Genomic DNA, 18,291 nt, shown 5'->3' on the forward strand with positions numbered 1-18,291 from the left:
TATATTTTCCTTTCCCCTAGAATACCTGCTATAGAAAAGTCTTGGTGATCTACATTCTTTAATGACTGAATAAACTGACATCTTTCTTTATTATATTTCCTACAGTGAAGCAGAACATGTTCAACAGTTTCTTGTTGACTACAATCATTGCATTCCCCAGTTGGGTGTTTACCAATTTTAAATAAAGTATTATTAAGTCCTGTGTGACCTATTCTCAAACGAGTTATTATATTCCCTTCCTTTCGATTCCTGCTTTCCTTCCTCCCAGCACCAACCTGTTTTTGTATATTATATAAATGTCTACCTTTTCCAGTGTCATCCCAATATTCCTGCCATACTGATTGTGCATAATTCCTGATGTGTACTTTAGCTTCAGCTTTACTTAATGGAACTTGCAGATCTACCTGTTTTAATTTCAAAGCCATTTTATCCACTTTATCATTTCCTTCTACGCCAACATGAGCAGGAACCCAAATGAATTGAACTGATATGCCTATACTCTTTAAATTATATAACTTATGAAATATTTCATTGATTATATCCATCCTATAAGAAGATCTGCCAGATCTTATGCTTTCCAGTGCAGAGTAACTATCTGATGCAATGACTGCGTTATTTATTCCTTTCTCCTCTTTCCACTGCAGGGCCATTAATATCGCCAATAGTTCTATAGCATACACAGAAATATGATTAGTAACTCTTTTTTTAATATAATGATCATATCTTGGAATATATACAGCTGCACCTGCAATTCCTGATTGTGGATCCTTTGACCCATCTGTATATAAAATAACTAAACCTTGGAAATTTATCTCAAAATAATTCTGCACTACATACCACACTGGGATTTGTTGAGATTTTCCATTTATTTCCTGTTGTATATTGAGGTCAACATTTGGCAAGGGAAATAACCAGGGAGGAATTAAGGATATTGATACTGTATTTGTCACAACGGGGAACAGAAGTAAGGACACAAGTGCAGAGTTCACAAAACATAAGGACATTTAATAATAAAACATGAAATAAAACACCGGAATCAAACAACGGGCAGGTAATGAACACAAGAACATCCAACGTGAACAGACATGGAAGAAATGACAATGATCCAGCAGTGAGCAAACAGAAGACAGAGGTATATATACACACAGACTAAATGACAAACAGGTGTGATGAGGCAGGTAATTAATCAATGACTGTCCAGGTGATAACAATCGGAACAGAGACAAGACATGACACGGATTACACCGTGACATTACCCTCCCCTCTACGAGTGGCTACCAGACACTCACATAAAACACAACAAAAACAAAGTCTGGTAGCGAGAGTCCAAGGGAGGGGTGGAGGGCTTGGGGACCCTGGCGAAGCCGGCAGCCGCCGGGACGAAACCAACAGGACGGTGGGCCTGACAGCGCCAGGAGAACCGGAGCGAGCGCTCCGAGAACCGAGGCAGACGAATTACCCCCCTTCTGGGAATCGTCGATGATGAGGTGCCCCCCGGAAATCATCTCCCGTCCCCTCGTGGAAATGGAGACCCTCACTCGGTAGCCACCCCGGGGAAATGATCGGGCGTGGTCCGTTCCGGATCCCCCTACGAGCGGGACGGTGGTCCTCCGAGGGACCGTCGACGACGACTCAACCGTTGGGGGACCGCCTGGGCCGATCCTCCTCCCGCAGGCCCGCAGGAGCGAGCGATCGCTCACGGTGGTCCCCAAGAGACATCAGGGCTGATGGGGAATGAACCCCGATGTCACTACTCCCCCTCGACGAAACTCCTGGGGGAGCCGCCCTCCCCCTGTCCTTACAACCCTTCCGTGTCGTGACAGAATGATCCAGCCACATTGGACGCAGCAGGTTCACGGAGGGCGGCTCCCCCAGGAGTTTCGTCGAGGGGGAGTAGTGACATCGGGGTTCGTTCCCCATCAGCCCCGATGTCTCTTGGGGACCACCGTGAGCGATCGCTCGCTCCTGCGGGAGGAGGATCGGCCCAGGCGGTCCCCCAACGGTTGAGTCGTCGTCGACGGTCCCTCGGAGGACCACCATCCTGCTCGCAGGGGGATCCGGAACGGACCACGCCCGATCATTTCCCCGGGGTGGCTACCGAGGGTCTCCGGTTCCGCGAGGGGATGGGAGATGATTTCCGGGGGCATCTGATCTTCGACGATTCCCAGGAGGGGGGTAATTCGTCTGCCTCGGTTCTCGGAGTGATCGCTCCGGTTCTCCTGGCGCAGTCCGGCCAACCTTCCTGTTGGTCTCATCCCGGCGGCTGCCGGCTTCGCCAGGGTCCCCAAGCCCTCCACCCCTCCCTTGGACTCTCGCTACCAGACTTTTGTGTTTGTTTTGTTTAGGTGAGTGTCTGGTAGCCACTCTTAGAGGGAGGGGTCATGTCACGGTGATCCGTGTCATGTTTTGTTTGTCTCTCCGATTACGTCACCTGGACATTCACGGACTGATTCATCACACCTGTTCCCTGTTAAGTGTTGTGTATTTATACTGCTGTCTGTTTCTCACCTGTCGCCGGATCATTGTCATTGTCATTACTACCCTGTCTGTTCCCCGTGTCACATTTTGGATGTTCCTGTGTTGCTGTTTTACTCCTCGTGTTTTGTTTCTGTTCATTTTATATTAAATGTTATTTATTTCATGGTGAACCCTGCACTTGCGTCCTGATTCCTGTTTCCCAGTCGTGACAGTATTGCTGTACTGTATTTGATGTAAACCTATATTCTTAGCCTCAGCATCACCAATCCATCCAAAACTTCTGATGTTAGTCTCATTATGTTCCCAGCATTCTTTCAATATACTTTTGACAGGATGAGAAACCTTTTGTCCTCTGATATTTATCCAATATGCCAACATTAACTTCATTCGTCTGATGTCTAGAGGCATTTCTCCCATTTCTACTTGCAAAGACGATACTGGTGATGACCCCCTGTCCTTACAACCCTTCCGTGTCGTGACAGAATGATCCAGCCACATTGGACGCAGCAGGTTCACGGAGGGCGGCTCCCCCAGGAGTTTCGTCGAGGGGGAGTAGTGACATCGGGGTTCGTTCCCCATCAGCCCCGATGTCTCTTGGGGACCACCGTGAGCGATCGCTCGCTCCTGCGGGAGGAGGATCGGCCCAGGCGGTCCCCCAACGGTTGAGTCGTCGTCGACGGTCCCTCGGAGGACCACCATCCTGCTCGCAGGGGGATCCGGAACGGACCACGCCCGATCATTTCCCCGGGGTGGCTACCGAGGGTCTCCGGTTCCGCGAGGGGATGGGAGATGATTTCCGGGGGCATCTGATCGTCGATGATTCCCAGGAGGGGGGTAATTCGTCTGCCTCGGTTCTCGGAGTGATCGCTCCGGTTCTCCTGGCGCAGTCCGGCCAACCGTCCCGTTGGTCTCATCCCGGCGGCTGCCGGCTTCGCCAGGGTCCCCAAGCCCTCCACCCCTCCCTTGGACTCTCGCTACCAGACTTTTGTGTTTGTTTTGTTTAGGTGAGTGTCTGGTAGCCACTCTTAGAGGGAGGGGTCATGTCACGGTGATCCGTGTCATGTTTTGTTTGTCTCTCCGATTACGTCACCTGGACATTCACGGACTGATTCATCACACCTGTTCCCTGTTAAGTGTTGTGTATTTATACTGCTGTCTGTTTCTCACCTGTCGCCGGATCATTGTCATTGTCATTACTACCCTGTCTGTTCCCCGTGTCACATTTTGGATGTTCCTGTGTTGCTGTTTTACTCCTCGTGTTTTGTTTCTGTTCATTTTATATTAAATGTTATTTATTTCATGGTGAACCCTGCACTTGCGTCCTGATTCCTGTTTCCCAGTCGTGACAGTATTGCTGTACTGTATTTGATGTAAACCTATATTCTTAGCCTCAGCATCACCAATCCATCCAAAACTTCTGATATTAGTCTCATTATGTTCCCAGCATTCTTTCAATATACTTTTGACAGGATGAGAAACCTTTTGTCCTCTGATATTTATCCAATATGCCAACATTAACTTAATTCGTCTGATGTCTAGAGGCATTTCTCCCATTTCTACTTGCAAAGACGATACTGGTGATGACTTAAATGATCCACTACAGATTCTTAGGGCTTGAGCTTGTAAAACATCTAACTGTTTAAGGTTTGTTTCTGCTGCTGACATATAAGCTATACAACCATAATCAAAAACCGATCTCATGAGTGCCCAATAAATATTTTGCAATGATGCTCTGCTTGCTCCCCACTCTTGCCCTGATAAACACCGAAGAATATTAATAATCTTTTTACCCTTGTCCTTAACTTTATCCAGATGAATTTTCCATGTCAGTTTTTCGTCAAACCACACCCCTAGAAACCTTACAACTTTGACTTGTTCCAGACGATTTCCATATAGATCGCTCACTGCTTTACAATGGATTTAGCCAGAAATCATCACAAACTATTGTATAAAGTAATGACTAAACACAGCGGGTGTTTGTGTTACTTTGGTTTAAATGTATGTCGACCCACCAGGAAAATGCCCGGTATGCCCATTTCCTAATCCAGCCCTGCCTACCATTAATAAGGCTTAGATGCATTTAAACCAATCTATAGAGGGGTTGCAAGTTTACAAACATTGCAGGGTGCGCACGCATCCAGGGGGCAGAAAGCCCGATTGGTGAGCTGATCTGCTACTGCAACAACCTTAATTATTGAAGCGTTCTTTATTGTTTGTATATAAATAAGACTTGATTTTAGTTGGATCTGTTTTTCTGTCTATATTTTTGCAGTGTTACTGTGATACATGTATGAATTATAATGTTATAATTATAATGCTAGTAACGTAATAGTCGCATCTACTGGTATGTTAACATCAGGCACCCAGCACTGACTCTGTTGGTACTATTTTCCACGCAACAATTCCTTGCCATTTTGACTTACAGACACCGCTACTAGCATACAACACAATGCACTTCTCTTCTTTCTGCCCCTCGGTTGCGCGCGCAACCAGTTAGTGACGTCGCCGTGCAACCCGTCTATACACTGGTCGTATTTTGGTGTGGTCATGGCGTCCTTCAAACGTTTTATTTCAACATTATGATTACGTTATTTTAACACCTAAACAAAAGGTCTCAAATGTTGTATTTTAGTGTGGTTTTGTAGTGAACAGATAAGGGCTGCACAAGGATTAATCACGAATCGATTAATCTATTGCAGAATAAAAGTTTTTGTTTACATCATAAATGTGTGTGAACTGTGTATAACAACTTTGTATATATAAATATGCACACATCTTTGCTCCTGGGCAGAAAAATCTTGTAGTTTAAATGTTCATAATTTACCTACTTTCAGCAAATGTTATATGATATATGATATTATATTATGTGAAGAATATTTAAAAATTCATATGGTGAACATTATTATTAACATCATCATTATTCAAATTAAATTCATTTTTCTTATTTCTTATTTATATTATTTAAGCGTTACACTGATTATCCTATCTGTGATATTATTTGTTCTTTGTATAAAAGTGACATTCAACCAAAAGTAATTATTTCAATAAAGATATATTTCAAGAATGAAATTATTTTGCCCACATAGGTCTTAACCCAAAGGGAACGTTCTGGGAAGGTTCCCATTAGGAAATAATTAGGGATGTTAACCGATGACCGTTTGACCGATGGTTGACCATATCAGTGTTAACCGGTCAAAGTTGTTGATTGTCGGTTAAAAAGTGATCACTAAATTAGGCTATTATAGACACTGGACTAACCACTACTACAGTTTGTCATCTCTTTCCAAGATCTTTTTGTGTGAAGGGAACAAATCCCTCACACTCAGTTTTAACTCTAGTTTATAACATAACTCGCCTGTTTAATAAACCAATAAAAACATTTGGTGCTAGGTGTTTGGGTTTGCATGCTCACAAGGTTTGCGAAAATGCTACAGGCTATTTTTGTAAATTCCTTAATTCGAATAGTAAATAAAATACATTAAATAATTAAATTTAAAGTCTCTCCTGAGAGTGATCCAAATTATTCACATTTACGTCTTTTAGGCTAACAGTAAAGTACAGATTAAGTTTTGTTTTGTAAATCCTCACAAATGATTTTTACCACTTAATTAAGTTTTGCTTTGTGGAAATTTCGTTTTCTAAAAATTGTATCTTAATTTTAATAAATGGTTCATCAACCAATTGCATGTATTTAATAAATTAAAAGCAAATATTGCAGAGAATATAATAACCGGTCCGTGCATAAAGGCACATAAATAAATAAATTTCTTTGCTGCATTTTTCTAGAACAGACAAGGGCTTAATGGCATACAGCGAGTTAGTTGTTAGCAGCATTTCGCGGCTAGCCCCAGCCGTCACTCCGAAAAAGACGGTCAAACTACCCCCCCGTTTTTTTCTGTGTGCACATAAATTAGACATTACAGTAAACGCACGAGAGGAATGACCCCAAAACAAAAGTTTCTCACCTAATCTGTTGATATTTCTGTTGCATTCTGTGTCTGTTTTAAGTCATTGCTTATGGATGGTTGCTAGGCTGTTTCTCTTGCATTCTTTGTGGTTGCTAGGGTTCTATAAGTGGTTGCTAGACTGTTTCTGTTGCATTCTGTTTGGTTGCTAGGGTTCTATAAGTGGTTGCTATAGGCTGTTTCTGTTGCATTCTGTTTGGTTGCTAGGCTGTTTCTGTTGCATTATGTTTCTGTTTTAAGTCGTTGCTAGGGTATTATGGGTGGTTGCTAGGCTGTTTTTCTTGCATTCTGTGTGTGTTCTAAGTTGTTGCTAGGGTATTATGGGTGGTTGCTAGGTTGTTTCTCTTGCATTCTGTGTGGTTGCTAGGCTGTTACTAGGGTTTTATGTGTGGTTGCTAGGTTGTTTTTGTTGCATTCTGGTTGCTTCCTATGCTATTGCTAGGGCTTTTTAAGTGGTTGCTAGGGTATAGCTTTGGTTTTCTATGGTTTTCTCGTTGCTAGGGTACATGGGTGGTTGCTAGTCTGTTTCTGTTGCATTCTGTGTCTGTTTAAGTCGTTGCTAGGGTATTATTGATGGCTGCTGGGCTGTTTGTATTGCATTCTATGTCTGTTGGGGGTCATTGCTGGGGTATTGTGGGTGGTTGCTGGGCTGTTTCTATTGCATTCTGGGTCCGTTTTAATTCATTGCTGGGGTATTATGGGTGGTTGCTGGGCTGTTTCTGTTGCATTATGTGTCTGTTTAAGTCATTGCTAGGGTATTCTGGGTGGTTGCTATGATGTTTCTGTTGCATTCTGTGTCTGTTTTAAATGATTGCTAGGGTATTGTGGGTGGTTGCTAGGCTATTTCTATTGCATTCTAAGTCGTTGCTATGCTCTGAGGTTCTGTGTGGTTGCTAGGTTGTTGTTGTGGAATACTGGTTGGTTGCTATGCTATTGCTCTTGTTTTCTGGGTGATTGCTAGACTGTTGATTGGGTTTTATTGGTTATTGCTAGGCTGATGTTGAGATATTATGGTGAATTACTATGAAGTTGCTAGCAAATTAAGGGTGGTGGCCTTTGCTAGGGTATTTTAGGTGTTTTATAAAATTGCTAGGCTGTTCAAGGTAGTTAACACAGAACTGTTATGCGTATAATAGGGAGTCAGTGATTGAATGATAGGTAGTTACAGAATGCTACAGAATTATGGCTGGCTGTTAGTGTTACTAGTTGCTGGGTTGTTCAGGGGATTGACAGAGCATTGCTATATAGTTGATAGGGTATTTAAATGAGAAGGCTCTAAAATATCCAACACATGCTGTATTTTTATATATTTAGTTAGATGTTAAAGGGAAAACCTACCTGTTTCCAAAGAATCATTCTCTGAATGATGGTACTCCATCTCAGGTTGTCACTCATGCAGTATCATCACAATCTGATATGTTGTTTTCAAAATAGAGACCTCTAATATGTCCTATACACTCTGTATTTTCTATACATTCAGTTAGATATTAACCCTTAAGAGATCCTAGGGACATTTTCTGCTATTTTGATTTTGATTTTTAAACCATCTTGACTGTGATGATTGAATATAGCCCAAACTTGCCAAATGTTAATCATTTTTGATACATTTTAGAATTTTGGTTTCATTTTTTTAAATTAGCTCAAAATGGCTAAGCTACGCAAAAACCGACACATGTGATCCTAGGGACAAAAAATGCCCCATTGAAAACCATTATAACTACCATTTTTGACCCCCCATTTATCTTAACATAAACGAATACATACCTTTATGTCAATATATCATTTTGAACTACTGGCCTTGAAGTTTCAATTTTTATACTTGTCCACCAGGTGGCGCTACTTTTTACCATTTCATGCATTCATCAAAATGTCACAATTTTTGCTGTTTTCTGCGGACCGCATAGCTGCTGAAAAGATAAACCTTTAATGTTGAAAATTGGTGTGTGTGTGTGTGTGTAAAAAAAGTGTGTCTGAGTGGTAAGGGGATGGTGGTGATGTCGGGGTGGAGTCGATGTTGAGTGGGGCAGGGGGGCATATTCAACATATCCAAATTCTTCTCTCTTTGAAGGGCACATTCTGCATTATAAACTAATTCAGTAATAAAAACGATGAGAGGTCAGAACCGAAACAAAATCAATGTTCATTTTGGTTCTCGCTCATGTTGTTTATGCAAGTACACTGCTATAAGTATGAACAGTATAGCAGAAGTTGTAAAAATGGCAAGGCATTACAGCACACACAAGGCTCCTGAAATAATCATGCATTTCAAGAGCGAGGATGGCTCCTCATCTTCCTTCGAGGATTCTGAGGTCGACACGGAGGCCTCAGAGGTAGACCAGCTGGAGTCTAATTCATTAGAGGGATCTTCAGAAGACTTGTCAGAAGGTGAGAGGGGAGAGGAGATGGATGAAGTGGCGCCAGGATGGACATCAAAATTTGAAAAGTCTTTTGGTCTCCCACAAAAATGGAAACGCTCTGCTACTTCCCAGCAGCCAGAGATTTGATCCCAGGGCTCACAAACTATGCCACTGCCCAAATCAGTGCCCTGACTTCAAGCTTTTCATTGATGCTGATGCATGAAATCCTGCAGCATATTGAGGCCATGACAAACCTACATGGGAGACAGTCACAGACTGGAGAGATCTTGAGACAGAGAAACTACAGGCTTATGTGGGGCTGCTCATTCTGACCGGTGTTTACAGATAAAAAATGAATCAGCCCTCAGTCTCTGGAGTGAGAAATCAGGACAGGTCACTATCTGGGCTACGATGTCCCACAAAAGTTTTCACGACATCAGCCGAACACTGTGGTTCGATTAATGTTAACATATTGGCATTTAAAGGGTTAAAATTTCCACAAATTTAATTAATATTTGACATGTATGTTTCAGGAAGAAGTAGTGTTAAAAGATTTAATAGTTTAAAGTGGAAAAAATGATTGATGTCTGATATTTTTAGAGCAGTTTTTGGGAAGGTGTCATTTTGGCCTTAGGATCATTTTGGCCTTAGGAAGTGTGAGTTTTGTATAAAATCTGACCCGGTTCAAAAAATAACAATGCATCAAAATCAATGTTACTACCAATCTTTTACCCATAGGGTCTAATAATAATTATAATCAAATGGTAGTTCAAATGTTTTTTTGGGGGAAAATATTTAGATTTTTGTTTTTTTCTGTTAAAAAAACATGGGTTAATGTAAACAAACTGGCATGTAAAGGGTTAAAATTTCCACAAATTTAATTAATATTTCATATGTATGTTTCAGGCAGAAGTAGTTCTAAAAGACTGAATCATTTAAAGTGTAAAAAAATGTTGACATATGATATTTTTAGAGCAATTTTTAGGAAGGTGTCATTTTGTGGCCTTAGGAACACTTAAGGAAGTTTTTTATAAAATCTGACCTTGTTCAAAAAATAACAATGCATGAAAATTAATGTTGCTACCAATCTTTGACCCATCTCAGGGTATAATAATAATACTAATCACATGGTGGTTCAAATGTGTTTTTTGGAAAATATTTCGTTTTTTTGTTTTTTTCTGTTAAAAAAAACATGGGCTAATGTAAACAAACAGGCATATAAAGGGTTAAAATGTTCACAAATTATATTAATATTTGATATGTATGTTTCAGGCAGAAGTAGTTTTAAAAGACTGAATCGTTTAAAGTGGAAAAAAATATTGATGTATGATATTTTTAGAGCAGTTTTGGGAAGGTGACATTTTGTGGCCTTAGGATCACAAGTGTGAGTTTTTTATAAAATCTGACTCTGTTCAAAAAATAACAATGCATTAAAATCAATGTTGCTACCAATCTTTGACCCATCCCAGGGTCTAATAATTAAAATAATCAAATGGTAGTTCAAAAGGTTTTTTTTGGAAAATATTTAGTTTTTTGTTTTTTCCTGTTAAAAAAACAGGGGTTAATATAAACAAAATGGCATATAAAGGGTTAAAATTTTCACAAATCTAATTAATATTTGATATGTATGTTTCAAGCAGAAGTAGTTTTACAAGACTGAATCGTTTAAAGTGGGAAAAAATATTGATGTATGATATTTTAGAGAGGTTTTTGGGAAGGTGACATTTTCTGTCCTTAGGATCACAAGTGTGAATTTTTTACAAAATTTGACCCTGTTCAAAAAATAACAATGCATCAAAATAAATTTTGCCACCAATCTTTGACCCATCCCAGGGTCTAATAATTAAAATAATCAAATGGTAGTTCAAAAGTTTTTTTGGAAAGATATTTAGTTTTTTTGTTTTTTTCCTGTTAAAAAAACAGGGGTTAATGTATACAAAATGGCATATAAAGGGTTAAATTTTTCACAAATCTAATTAATATTTTATATGTATGTTTCAAGCAGAAGTAGTTTTACAAGACTGAATCGTTTAAAGTGGGAAAAAATATTGATGTATGATATTTTAGAGCAGTTTTTGGGAAGGTGACATTTTCTGTCCTTAGGAACACATACGTAAGTTTTTTTAAGGATCTCTTAAGGGTTAAAAGAAAACTACCTGTTTCCACGGAATCATTCTACTTCTGAATGATAGTACACCATCTCAGGTTGTCACCCCGGCAGTATCATCACAGTCTGATATGCTGTTTTTAAAATATAGAGTTCGAAAATGTCCTATACATTCAGTTAGATGTTAAAGGGAAACCACCTGTTTCCACTGAATCATTCCAACTCTGAATGATAGTACACCCTCTCATGCTTTCACCCATGCAGTATCACCACAGTCTGATATGCTGTTTTTAAATTATAATGCTCTAAAATGTCATATACACTCTGTACTTTCTATACATTCACTTACCTGTTTGAATCATTCCACTTCTGAATGATAGTACACCATCTTAGTTTGTAACCCCTGCAGTATCATCATAGTCTTATATGCTGTTTATAAAATAGAGAGTTTGAAAATGTCCTGTAGACTCTGTAATTTCTATACATTCAGTTAGATGTTAAAGGGAAATACCTGTTTGCCCAGAATAATTTTACCTCAGAGTGACAGTATCCCACCTAAATGTGTCACTTCAATAATTTTAAGTCAATCTGATATGGAGTTTGTAAAATACAGCTCTCCAAAATATCATAAATACTTGTTTGTTTCTATAAGATCAAATAGGTTTTTTTAAGATCAAATAGATGTTTAAAGGAAACTACCTGTTTGCACGGAATGATTTTACCTAAGAGTGACAGTATACCACCTCAAGGTGTCACTCACACGATATCAAGTCAATCTGATATGGAGTTTGTAAAATACAGCTCTCCAAAATATCATAAATACTCAATTATTTCTATAAAATCAAATCGATGGTTAAAGGAAACTACCTGTTTGCACAAAATAATTTCACTTCAGAGTGACAGGATATCATCTGATACAGAGTTTGTAAAATAAAATGTGTATTTAAATTCTTTTGAAGAGCTGTATTTTACAAATTCCATATCAGATTGTCCTGATACGGTGTGAGTGACACCCTGAGATGGTATACTGTCACTCTGAGGTAAAATCATTCTGTGCAAACAGGTAGTTTCCTTTAAGCATATATTTGATCTTATAGAAACAATCAAGTATTTATGATATTTTGGAGAGCTGTATTTTACAAACTCCATATCAGACTGGCCTGATGTGGTGTGAGTGACAAATTGAGGTGGTATACTGTCACTCTGAAGTGAAATTATTTTGTGCAAACAGGTAGTTTCCTTTAAACATGTATTTGATCTTATAGAAATCAACATGTATTTAGGTTATTTTGGAGAGCTATATTTTACGAACTGCATATCAGATTGGCCTGATATGGTGTAAGTGACATATCCTCGCTAATTTGACAGTCTTTTTCGGAGTGGCAGCTGGCTTGATTGCAGTTTCACGAAATTATGTACCTATATATTATACATAATTTTGTGATACAGGGTTGGTGTGTGAGACAGAGCGGCAATTGCGAAATTGGAGGCTCAGCTCGAAATGGCTGTTATTTCAAATAGCGTAGCATATTTTTGTTAACTAATAGGCCTGTCGGTTAACTGGTGTCAACTGGCTTATGAGGCTCGGTGGTCGGTCAAGAAAATGTTTAGTTCCCAAATATAAAACATACAGGGAACGTTTTGGGAAGGTTACCGTTAGCTTATAAAAATAAAACCTAAAATAACCTGCAGGGAATGTTCTGGGAAGGTTCCTGTTAAACCCCATTCACACAGACCTTTGGTCCCAGAAAATACCCGTAAAATTGCCAGACAAGCGTCTGTGTGAACAAAAACTCGTTCCGTTAATCTTCTGGGATCGTTGCCGGAAAGAGGACCTAGTAAGGTTATAAAATAAAACCTAAAAATAACCTGCAGGGAACATTCTGTGAAGGTTCTCTTTTTTATGTTATTAAAAAAATACCCTAGAGGGAACGTTCCTATTTGGTTCCCAAAAAAATAACCAAATGGGAACCTTTGGAGAAGACTGTTGTGCACAATAATAATGAAAAATGCTGACCAATACTCCATTATATTACACGTCTTGAGTAAAAACATGATTAAAACAAGCAAACTATAATTTAATATATATTGTCAGCTGGCAGCAGTGCTTAAATACAAACTTGACATATGAATATATACATTTTCAGTTAAGCAATGATTAGGAATTCGACGGAGATGAACCCAAACGCAGAGGTAGATGAAACAATGAAACTTTTATTAACAAAAACAGGAAAACAAGAAAACAAAAACCCACGATGGGTCAAACAACAAACTGGATACAGTGATGTTAGGTTCTTGAACGAATCGTTCTTTTGACAAATCAAACTTAATCAAACTTTAGTTTTGGGCATAGGATCCGGGTTGATGACGCAGGATGCACAGCCGAAATAGCACGTCAGACTCAAAAAGAACCGAACGAATTTTGTCGATGATTGCCGAGGTGAGGATTGCAGACGATTCTGATGAATGAGTTGCGGACACAATGCGTGTGAATCACCGAGGATTTGAATGAGCCTGATGCGCAAAGTTTCTTCTTTTTTATTAGTTTCTTGATATGCTTGTTTTATTAAAAAGCTTTAGTTTTGGTACGATTCATTGTGCATGCAAATCATATTGTAGTTGTTTAAGGAAGACCAATGAGTTTAAGACACAAGTGTATTTATTATTTATACTTACACATCCGCAATTGTGCATCAGTGTCTTTTAGGAATCTTATTCAAGTTGTAGGCTTGTCAAAACTGGTCAGTTGTATCTGGCATTTATTATTTATCATCCGCGGTTGACACTGTGACCACAAACATTATTAACTTCTAGTGAATGAATTAAATGGCAATAAATCAGCTATGCCTTCACAAAAACAACTTTTTTTAAAAATAATTTAATGTGTTGACACAAACTACTTTATTTGAATGTTTCGTTGATACAGTAAATGCGCAGTGATGTCATTTCTTGATGACGTCAGGAACCGGTAAATCAGCTTTTTGAACCGGTTCAATGAGCCGAACTGTCCGAAAAGAGCCGGTTCGCGGAAATGACTCTGACTTTGCATCACTAGAGACAGGGAAACACAAGACTTAATACCAACTAAAATAAACTAGACTTTGACTATACTAAATACTCACACAGGAACGGGACAAAACGAACCAATGAAGAAACTCCAAACACAAGGACTATAAATAGGGAGAACTAATGAGGGGAACAGATGAAAATAATAACAAGCAAGGGAGCGGGTAAAAAGTGACGAGACATGGGAAATAAGTGGTCTAATATAACTAATACTGAGGACACGCATTTCCCACACAAAACATTGTACTGTCAGAACCCTGCCAACAAGACTAGATATAATACAAAACCAGATTCGGGCAGGATCCTGACATGCATGATTTAAAGGAATTTCCTTTTATTTACTGAAAACAACAGGAAACATGAACAAAGATGAATAAATGAATGAATAAAACCATCACAATAAATGAAAACAGAGTCCATACCATTTGAAATTGCAGAGGCCGATATATCGGCCAATATTTGGATTTTTCTCTTGGATAAATCTTTTCAATTGGCCAGTAAATTACTGTATTACTTAAATTTGATGTTTGTAATAAAAAAAGATACTCAGTTTCACTCAATGTAAAGCCAAAGTCTGACAGACAGTAAAATGACCAGTCATTATTATTTACTTTTTAACATGACGTTATGTTGTGTCATACACCACACTAGTTTTATTCAAACAGCCCAGTGAGATGTCAGATCCACATTAATTATGTTTTATAACTATGTAACCAAGTTCTTTAAAAGAGTATATTTATAATTGTTATGCATAACTAATGTTTTTTTAGTTTAACCAATTTTCGGTTTGTCTCTTATTTACTGAAATAACATTTTAACATAATAACATGTAATATCGGCCTCATATCAGCCATACAACTATGTGGACCATGTACCATAACAATTATGACTTAATATAAAATATCCCTTTAATTTTTAGTACTCTGTCATGGACCCAGTACCACATATAAGATACTGTTTGAAAGCTTAGAATCTTTCTGCAGATTTGCATCACTTTGACATATATTTTACTGTAAGAAAGTTATTTACACTTAATTTACACTATCACCCCCCCCCCACCATTTTTATATCATTTAATATTCTTATATTTTATATTATTTAAAATTATGACAAACATTGGCAGGTCTTACATCAAATCTTATATCAAAGCTCTCACTCTCAGGAATAAGGCTACATCGTTATTCTTGTTCTATTATCAACACATATCCAACAACCGTCGAATGAATAATGAGGTAAAAATTATCGGTTGTAAATTTACGTGAAACTTGAGCATGAACTGCCTCAGATAGCCACAAATGAGACACCATCTTTTATCTTAGGTCCTACTCTAAAAAACAAGTCCATTCACAGCATTTTCTTTGGTTGTGTACATGAATAATCCCTTGCTATTTATTATATGTGCAAAACAAAACAAAGTATTTTATATGAAAAATGTATTTTCACTCCCTTCAGTAAAATAAAAATAACTTTTGAATTCGACATGCTAAAGAGTTCATTCTTTTTTTGGTGTTTACTGTCTGCTGCTGGCAACAACCAGAACTGTCTGCGGTCTGCTAGAGCACACAGAACCAGATTTATTCAATTTCAAAGACAGTGTTCATAACATAAAAAAAGAAAACCAACATAAATAACAATATTTGTCACAAACAGCAGCTTTTTATGTAACCTCAAAGGGTTTTCTGTAAAATGATATAAAGATATTGCATTTATTCCGGGAGCACTTCAATTTTTTTATATTTTTAGAAATTGTACACAAAAATAATATTATTTCTCCCTTAACTTGGAATAGAATAACTTTTGCATAGACAAAATGTAAGCTGACAATTGTGGGAATCAAACAAAACTGTCTGCAGGTTTCGTTACCACTCAGAGTTATACACTTTTAAATACTGACTTTAGAAAAAAAAAAACATCAAAAGCGCCTATTTATTTTTGTTTATTAGAGGACTGACAACACATACAACCATGTTTAGCACTTTCAACATTGTTTTATGTAATATCAAAGGGTTTCCTGTAAAATGATACCAAACTTTTTTTATGTACATCTCTGCATTTGGGTATGGGAAGCTTTTGAAATTGGGTAGGCCAAATCCAGGCAGAAACCCCCAAAATAGCCTCAGAGTGCGGTTGACCACTATATGAAACCAAACTGTATTTTTCATAACAAACTGTCACATATTTACTGCCAACTTAACACAGCTGTGGCAATTCTTAATATGACGATTGCTTTGCTTTCCCGTTGCATCCTGGGAAAGCAGGGATAGAAATTATCTATCGCCCGTTTCAGAATCCGGGGCAGATGCAGTAGGGCATCTGGGGGTTTCTCGTTTACTCATTTTATGAATACTGAGGATTCAGGCATACTACTATGTTTACGCCTAATTCGTGCCTACCCTTTTACATATACTAAGGATTCGGACATCCTATACTATACTACCTTTTGCCTATTATAGAATTGGGCAGTTTCGGACGCAGCCAGTTACTATAACAACTTACAATGTTGATACGTCTTTTAGTTTCTGTTTAGAACTTCTCCTATTAGACAATGCTCGTAAGCAAAGTGCCATCTGTGTGACAGCGTTTAGGATGACTGATTCTTTAGGTTGTGAGAATTGCAGCGATGGAGTACAAGTTAACCTATGAGAAGATAGACATCAAATATCTTTGCCCTGACAAGCCAGATATAAATATATGCAACAATCAAATGACCAATAGGTTGTTTAATAGAGCATTTAAAGGGTTGTGGCAAATTAATCAAAATTAGGCACCATCAGACTAAATTAGAGAAGGGCACTAGACCTCTGCTCAGTGTTCTGCATGTGTTCAGTCATTTCCTGTCCTAGACAGGATTTCGGGGTGTCCTCCGAAAGTCGATCGCATACGTCATCGAGGTTCTCACATTTCAGTTAAAAACATTATAAAATTAAAATGTATTTCTCTTTAGACATACAATCACTGTAGTTTCATTCTTACCTTGAAATGTAATGGTTGCTTTTTTGAAATAGGACCTGAAATAGTTAAGCTTGATGACGTATATGGTCGACCAATACAACTTCCGGGGAACGCACCCAAAATTCTGTCCAGGACGAAGGACGCGTTCGGTGAAAATGGCATGTATGGCTACCCTAGTTCTAGGGATGTTAACAATTAATTGATATTCGATTAATTGTCGATAAGAATTAAAAGTGCTCTAAAGCCCGGGATACACTGCATGATTATTGGCTGTCCCAGACGAAAGATTGCCATCGTGAAACAATCGCCGCGATTTTTGTTATCGTGGCTCTTCATCAGTGATCCTATGTCGTACAGTGAGAGAGGTTCAAAGATACATAAGACAGAAGTCTTACTTACCGCGTGCAACTCGTCATGATCCGGTTGGGAAAATCCACCGCAAATACACACACCCAAAACTACGCTGCTACCCCGGATAATAAACTATATCTATTGTTTTCATAAGGCTGGATTTCTTCTCCTTACATCCAAAAACCCACTTCTTCTTTCGTGCCATTGTTGACTTTTGAAATGAAACAAAGCTGAGTGGCGTGATAAGCTGTTAGCAAGCTCTAGCGTCTCCCGCTGATTGACGGGTGGGCGGGGTTTTCCGGGGGAAGTGCCCATATAAAGAAGTGATACGTATCGAAAACCCCTGAAACGTCAGTTGGACCTGTAATCGAAAAAACTTTCCGAAACTTGTACGAACCCTGGCGAAGTGCATTCAGCACAGAAATACTCTACACTTTGCCTACATTTAGCATGAGGAAACAACTCTTTATTTGTGTTAATAAGTTAGAATGCTTGAAATACCATTGAACCCCCCCCCCCCTTAAGCGAATTCACGCGTTTTAGACCATAAAACATTTTTTGTTACATACAGCAAACATCTGCTCACTATCTGCTTGCTGCCTGTCCACTGATCAAACACGATCTCTGTAGACAGCCTAGGCTCCACAAACTGCAATAACAACAAAGTGGCCAAACCTACAAACAGGAACCATAACAAAGTGTTCCAGCCAATAAACGACAAGAAGGATTTGGGGGTGGGGGTTGGGCGCGTTCATGAAAGCACGGAAGGGAGGGGGAAGAGTTAGCTACGCTCCGTTTGTTTGAAAACAGTTCAAACATCAACAAAAAGTGATGTTAAAATTGCTATTCACTATTTCTTGGCTGATTTTGATTTATTGAACAGCTGCAGGATGTCCGGTTAGAACATTAGGTCTCACACCAGTCTGTACTTATTGATTATTTATTCTTAATGGCATGTGTGTGTGGTTCTGTAAACATAAACAGATACAAATATTTAGCAAAAGTGTACATTCAC

The 18,291-nt window shown here is 38.7% G+C and overlaps 2 protein-coding genes across 3 annotated transcripts in view; both read right to left on the reverse strand.

The window, feature by feature from the left end:
* Window positions 1-18,291, reverse strand: part of LOC141349282 (uncharacterized) — a 212,579-nt gene that overhangs the window by 80,411 nt on the left and 113,877 nt on the right. The gene's annotated exons all lie outside the window — the stretch shown is intronic.
* Window positions 1-18,291, reverse strand: part of LOC129437102 (uncharacterized) — a 129,214-nt gene that overhangs the window by 31,514 nt on the left and 79,409 nt on the right. The gene's annotated exons all lie outside the window — the stretch shown is intronic.

Source organism: Misgurnus anguillicaudatus, chromosome 24 (genome assembly GCF_027580225.2).
Source record: "Misgurnus anguillicaudatus chromosome 24, ASM2758022v2, whole genome shotgun sequence".
Lineage (NCBI taxonomy): Eukaryota > Metazoa > Chordata > Actinopteri > Cypriniformes > Cobitidae > Misgurnus > Misgurnus anguillicaudatus.